This window comes from Pongo abelii, chromosome 15 (genome assembly GCF_028885655.2).
Source record: "Pongo abelii isolate AG06213 chromosome 15, NHGRI_mPonAbe1-v2.0_pri, whole genome shotgun sequence".
NCBI lineage: Eukaryota > Metazoa > Chordata > Mammalia > Primates > Hominidae > Pongo > Pongo abelii.
The window spans coordinates 23,856,830-23,863,933 of record NC_072000.2 but is presented as its reverse complement, the minus strand read 5'-3'; positions in this window follow the sequence as shown (position 1 = coordinate 23,863,933).

Sequence of the window (7,104 nt, the reverse complement as noted above, 5' to 3'; positions counted from 1 at the left end):
CCCTACCACAAACAACAGAACAAATCTCATACCCTTTATCTTATTGATGTTGGTATCAGTCATCACAATTAGTCCTAAACTACTGAGTCATTTCATCTTTTACACTTAATAACCATGTATCTCCACTCTGTTTTGTCTCCATCTGCCTACGTTTTCCAACTCTAGAAGCTCTTCCACTGTGCCCTCTGGAACTGATGGCCAGTCGTTAGTCAAATTCTGTGTAGCCTCAACCTCTTCCCTGAACGTTCCCGTCACATTTATGCTCTTCAGACTTGGTTTCTTATGAGGACTCTGCTGCTTCTATCACCTTGGTAGTGGTGGCATTTTCCCTTCCACACCCATTGTACTACTGGGCCTGGAGGTGGTGCACGTGTCCTCATACTGTTTCCAGACCATTGTCCCTCATCCCTAGTACCCTTCTGCTTTGAAACAGACTATCACACCAACACCACTTTTGTCATAAATCTTGATGATTTCAATATTCAGGTAGATCATACTAACACCCACTTCAGCCACTTATTTCCTTGGTCATGTTCTGGAGCTGCAGATCCTCCACATCTCAGTTTCAGACATGCCACTCTCGACTACTACCACCTCCTGTCTTGCCAGTTCATTTTCTTTAGTATGCTAAATCCAACAGTTCATCCCTTCACCAGGACCTACGGTCCATTGATCATACTTCCTTTCTACAGATTTTATCCCCCATCTATTTTTATTTCCCTCCTTCAGCTAAATTCCCATAATCCACCTCATTTCCCTTCCCCTCTTTTGCTTTTGTCATATTCAACTCATCACCTACTTTAGACTAGTAAAAATAGCTATGCTGACTGATGTTACTTTAAACTTACGACCATGACACTAAAATGGGCCCTTTATGTCACCCAGAAATATTCCATGTCTCTAGTCCTTTCACTTGCCTTCTTTTCTGGTGACTGTTTCATACCTTCTGACCCCTCAAATCTCTTAACATCTCCCCTACTCTGACTCTTACCTTCGTTCCTATTGCAGTAAGAAAATAGAAGCAATCGGTATACATTTACAAGCTTCTGCCCCTGAAACTAACCACCTTCCAGCATCTATACCCATGTACTCTGCCTTCCTCCTGGTACCATAAACCAGTGGTTCTCAACCAGAGCTGATTTTGCTTCTCAGAGGACACTGGATTGTCACCATGGATAGGAGGATATTTTACTGATTAGAAGTCAGGGCTGGTTGCAGTGGCTCACGCCTGTAATCCCAGCACTGGGAGGCCAAGGCAGGTGGACCACTTGAGGCCAGGAGTTCAAGACCAGCCTGACCAGCATGTTGAAACCCCTCTACTAAAAATACAAAAAAATCAGCTGGCGTGGTGTCACACGCCTGTAATCCCAACTACTCGGGTACGAGAATCGCTTGAACCCAGGAGGCGGAGGTTGCAGTGAGCCAAGATTGTGCCACTGCATGCCAGCCTGAGTGACAGAGCAAGACTCTCTCTCAAAAAAAAGGGATAATTCTCCCTCTTTTCCTGGAGAGTCAGTATTTCCGTCTCTCCTGAATCTTGCCATCAGCACACAAATATGCCACTGTTTTCTTCATTTTACAAATAATGCCTGCTTGTCCCCATTTGCCCTTCCAGGTGCTTCCCATTTTTCTGTTCCACTTTACAGCAAAACTTAGAAAGACTTGTCTTCAATTTCTGTCCACCAGTTCCCTATTAAATCTCCACCAAAACTATTCTTATCACGGTCACTGATGACCTGCACATAGCTAAATCTAATGGCGTATTCTTCTTCCTCAGAAACTGTCAGCAGCACTTGACACTCCCTCTTTGAAAAGTTTCCTTACTTGGCTTTAGGATGCATTCTCTGGTCTGCCTCCTAGCTTACTGACTGCTCTTTCTTAATCTCCTTTGCTAGTTTCTCCTCATCTCCACAGAGTTTAGTCCTCAGACTGCTCTCTTTACACATACACCTGCAGTGACTTCATCTAGTTGTATACATTAAAATCATTTTGATGGGGGTTACTCCCAGTTATAGTTCCAACCTGGACTTCTATCCCAGATACCTAGCTGCCCATTGGCACCTCCACTTGGATGCTTAATAGGCATCTCAAATTTAACATATTCAAAATTGCACTTATTCTTTCCCCAACTTAGTCCCGTAGTCTTTCTTATTTCTGACAAGGACAACTCCATTCTTCTAGTTGTTCATGTCAAAGTATCTTTGTCAGTTTTCTTTCTTCTCCAATTAATCAAATCCTCTTGGCTCTACCTTCAAAATACATCCAGAATTCCATTTCTCCTCACTTCCACTGCTGCCACTGTAGATCAAGCCAGAATTATGTGTCTTCAAGATTATTGCAGTAGCTGCTCTTTCTCCTTTCCCCATTGCCCACTTAGAGTCAATTCTCCACATAGCAGCCAGAGTGAATAGTGTTAGCATGGAAGCCAGATCATGTTACTCTTCTGCTCAAAACCCTCAGTGCTTTCTTACATCAAAAGAAAAACCAGAGTCTTTAAAGGCCTGTGAGACCCTCTGTGATCCACTCTGCCCTTCCCTGCTTACCACTTTGATCTGCTACTCAGTTCCTTGTTTCCCTTCCCTGCTTACCACTTTGATCTGCTACTCAATTGCTTGTCTGCTCTGCTCCAGCAACACGGGCTTTTCTGTTGGCCTTTAAACACCACAGTTGTCCTCTGAGGTGGGAGGAGGGTATTGGGCACTTGGTAAATGCAGAGTTCATTTTCTAGTCCTTTCTGGTTTGTATGTCAGTATCTTCCCTTTCCTGTTCTCCCTGGAACTTGGAGAACTTGGGACTTCCTGGGGAGCCATGGAGTCCCTACCTTCATCATCACCGAGCCAGTACACGTCCACTGCCCTCCGGCCTTGCTTGGATTGGAACATTGAGGCTGCTGGAGTAAGGATGCTGCCCAAGAAAAGAGAAGAAAAGAATGAGACAAACTCCTTATCCAGCTGAGCAGTTGCTCCTAATTCAGTATAATACCTCTCCTCCCCTATGAGAATTATTGCTATCCTAGAGAAATGTCATGTGGCTTCTCTCCACATTGACTAACCGCATTCCCTTTTTACTTTCCTTGGTGCCTGCTTCTCTAACCCGCTCTACAACTCTGTTTTTCCTAAAACAGGACATGTTTTAGGATTGGTCTCCTTCCTGCTAGGTATCCATCCCTATGACATCCAAATATGCTGGGTTTACTGGGAAAAGTGGGGGTATAACATAAAATAATGTTATCTTTTTGCTAAGGATGCCCAAAATTTAACTGGTAAGATGTGTAATATTATTAGAATTGGGGTAGTGCCAGAAACCCTTCTCTAGAATTGGGCCATAGCCCTTCCTGACCACACTCCACCTCACCCTGCTATGTTGTATCTTTTGATCCAAATTTCTCCCACCTGAATTTAGAAGATACCTTTAAAGCTTTCCCCTACCCTGAAAATTTCAGGAGAACTAAAGCTCAAGCAAAATTAATTTCTGTCACATCCTGGTACCCAATTCTATTCAGTCTTAGGTCTTGGTAAGTCCAGATGAGTTCATTTGCCTCCCAGACTGTCTTTGAGAGCCCATTTCTATACCTCCCATACCACAACCTTCTCTTAGGCCCACCTCTTTTCACTCACCTTGAGCTTGGTGTTGAGTAGCCAGGCTTAACCTTCCTGGAATCCTTATGAGGCCTATGCCATAGTTGTAGTCAAAGTCATCACTTTATGGAGAGGAGAGAAAAGGAGATATAGGAGGAAGAGATGAAGGGGTGGGGGTCTCTTTCCTGGGGACAGAGGCACTGCTGGGCAGCTGTTGGGAACAAGGGCTTCACCACGATTACATTTCCTCTTCTTTCTAGTTCCTGACCATTTCTATGTCCATCTTACCCTTCTTTATTTCACATTCACACTAGAGTGCCTATGTAGTACTGCATGGCAGATACAGGCCCTTTCTGCCAATTTTGCTTATATCCCGAGACCAGCACACTGGACTTCCTTTGATTCAAACATGAGACCTGAAAGGAGAAGCAATGAAGAAAGAAGGGGATATGGTATGTTGGGTGAGAGGTGACAAGAAGACTTCCTTTTTCTCCACTGCCCCTCCCAGATTTCAGGAGGCTAGTTTCCTTCTGTGTCTGAGCAGATAGCCCTGCAGAGGTTCATGGTTCTTGCCATGGCCTTTCCCAAAAAAGCCAAAAGTTTGCAAGAACCAGTCATGTAGTATTAAAGAATAAAGTAGACCAAGTGGGAACTGTGGCAAACTGGAGAGCACCTGCCTTGTCCCATGGGACAGGAGCTACTCAGCCCCAGCTAACTGTGTCATGTGGGTTGGAGGCCCAGGATTAGCAGATGCCTGGATCTTAAATGTTGGTAGTTTATTTTAAAAATTGTAAATGCTGTGCAATCAAAAACCTCATTTCCAGGCAAGATTCCATCCATAGGCCACCATTTTCAATCTCTCATCTACAGACTTCCGTACTGAAGTTCTTAATGTGATCTTACACATTGGTGAGGCTCACTGAGTAGGACAGTGCCATTTGGTAGGTGTCTGCCTGGACTAAAGAGCCCCAGTTCACAACTGCAGAGGAAGGGGTGGTGCAGAATGATTAGGGGTGGTGTATCAATCATCGGGTAGAAGAGGAAACAGACTGTTCGTAGTTCTGGGCTTCTTGTGGGGGTCAGCCTCCTGTTGTAACTCACTTCCTGACTCCCTGCTCACCCGCCTACTCACTCGCCAGGTTTTGTAGATCACATAACAGCAGAAGGGTAAGCAACACAGTAATCAGCGTTGCCCGCCACGTGAGGAGGAACATGATGAGCAGGAGGAGCAGAGAGCCCAGGAGAGAGACCAGGGACTTTACCTGTAGAAGGAAGGGCACCAGCCTGCAGGGGACAGCAAATGTAGGCCCTTGTCCTCGCCTCAGCACCACCCACTCATGTATCCCAAGGATGCCCTCCCAACTCCCCAGGTCTTTCCAGCCCTAGACCTTACCTCAACACCTGCCCACACTAACCAGGCAACCAGGTAAGAGAGGCGTAGAAACAGCCAAAGTTGATGAGGGCACAGGAACAGAGGAGGAAGTTGGCGATGATGGGGGCAATGATACTCAGCTCGGCTTTGGGGGAGATGAAAGGTCAGGAGTGAGTCTACACACTAGTGTCGTAAGATCCAGGTCTAGAAGTCCGGGACATCATTTGATGGCTTTCTCCATTCTCTCTATTCCCTTCTTACTCCTCACTCCACCCCCACACACATACCACCCCTACCACTGCAAGGCTAGGAGGCATTTTCGTCCACTTTCAGGAAAAGAGAGATAGAAAAGAGGTTTTAGGATCAGGTCCTAGAAGCCAGAGGTAGGGCTGGGAAGGGCCTGAGAGGAATGGTGATTAATAGAGCCCGGTGTGGAGGGTGGGGTGGGGAGTAGTCACTGATAAGGATGAAACCTATAGCAATGAGGAAGGTGAGCAGATAGCCCCACAGAGGCTCGTGGTTCTTGCCATGGCGTTTCCCCCAAAAAAAGCCAGTGATTGCGTATGGTTTATCCTGGCACAGCTGCTGCAAGAGGTCTTGGCGATCGACAGGGGAGGCTCCCAGGAAGTAGGAGAATGAGAGCCCTCTCTTCCTCTAAAGAGGCAGGAGAGTGGGAAGCATAGACAGAAGTCAAGGGAGTTTAGGGGTCAGAGGCAGAAGGGATAGGAGTAGGGGGAGTAGGGGGTGGTAAGATCCCTGGGAATGAAGGATGGGAAAAACTGAGAGTGGGGAGGTAGATAGATGAGTGACACCGGGCCAGGCCTGGGGGCTCATGCCTGTAATCCCAGCACTTTGGGAGGCTAAGGCGGGCGAATCACAAGGTTAGGAGTTCGAGACCAACCTGGCCAACATAGTGAAACCCCATCTCTACTAAAAATATAAAAATTAACCAGATGTGGTGGCACGTGCCTGTACTTGGGAGGCTGAGGTGAGAGAATCACTTGAACCTGGGAGGCGGAGGTTGCAGTGAGCCGAGACCATGCCATTGCACTCCAGCCTGGGTGACAAAGTGAGACTCTTGTCTCAAAAAAAAAAAAAAAAAAAAAAAAGAGTGACACCTTCCCCATACTTTCCCTTGATTTACAGGCAGACTTTGAATGTTGCTATGTGGGCTTGGATTATCTCTTTAAACGCTAGGCAGCCACGGTCATCTCCATCTCCCAAAGTTACCTTCTAACTCCCAGTTGCTGAGAACTGAGCCCTCTTTTGCCCCTCCTCAAAAATTATACACTTGGGATGACCATGTCCACTAACATTCTCTCCTTTCTCTTGCAAGCCTCTTGCTAAGATCTCAACTAGCCTGGAAGATATTAGGGACTGAAACAAAGCAGGAAAGGGTACAGAACAGAGTGGCACTCAAGATTCCAGCAGACATCAGAGGGCTAAAGGCAGACACCATGTTCATGGCCTGAGGAAAAGGGCAGACAGGGGCAAAAATCAATGCATTTCCAAAGTAATGCATTCCACCCATATTTTCACCTAGTTTTCCCAGACTTATTAAAATTTATTTGCATCTTTGAAGATTTTGCCCCAAATTAATCAACTTAAACATCTATGCTATGCCAGGGAATGGGCAAGGTTTCTCTCTCTATACTTCCGCTCTGGTTCACTCACCTCATAGTGATTAGAGAGCCCATAGAGGCAGGACCCTTGCTCTCGACAACTGCTGAAATCCCAGCCATACTGGCACTTTGCGCCCAGGCAGCTCCCATTCTGCACACCCATGTCAGTCCTATTTTCTGAAGCACATTGAATCATACAGGAGCCTGGAAGTGAGATTGAGGATACACATTTCTTCATGGGAAGAAAACCCCATCCCAAAGCAGTAGGGCTATCTAGGTACCACCAGTACCAAAAGGGGAAATGAAAATGTTTGTGTGGCAGGGGTTGGGGGAGTGAGGAAATGACCAAATGTGATCATCGAAGAACACCATACAATTCATTAACAGATATGAGGGATGGGGAAACATGAAGGGAGGAGCGGGAGTCCCTACAGACTCACCAGCCTTGATTTTGCCATTGCTGGAGATGGCTGAGATAGGCAATCCAGTGACAGTATGACTGAGGCCAAGAAGAGGATGATGAGCCATGTGA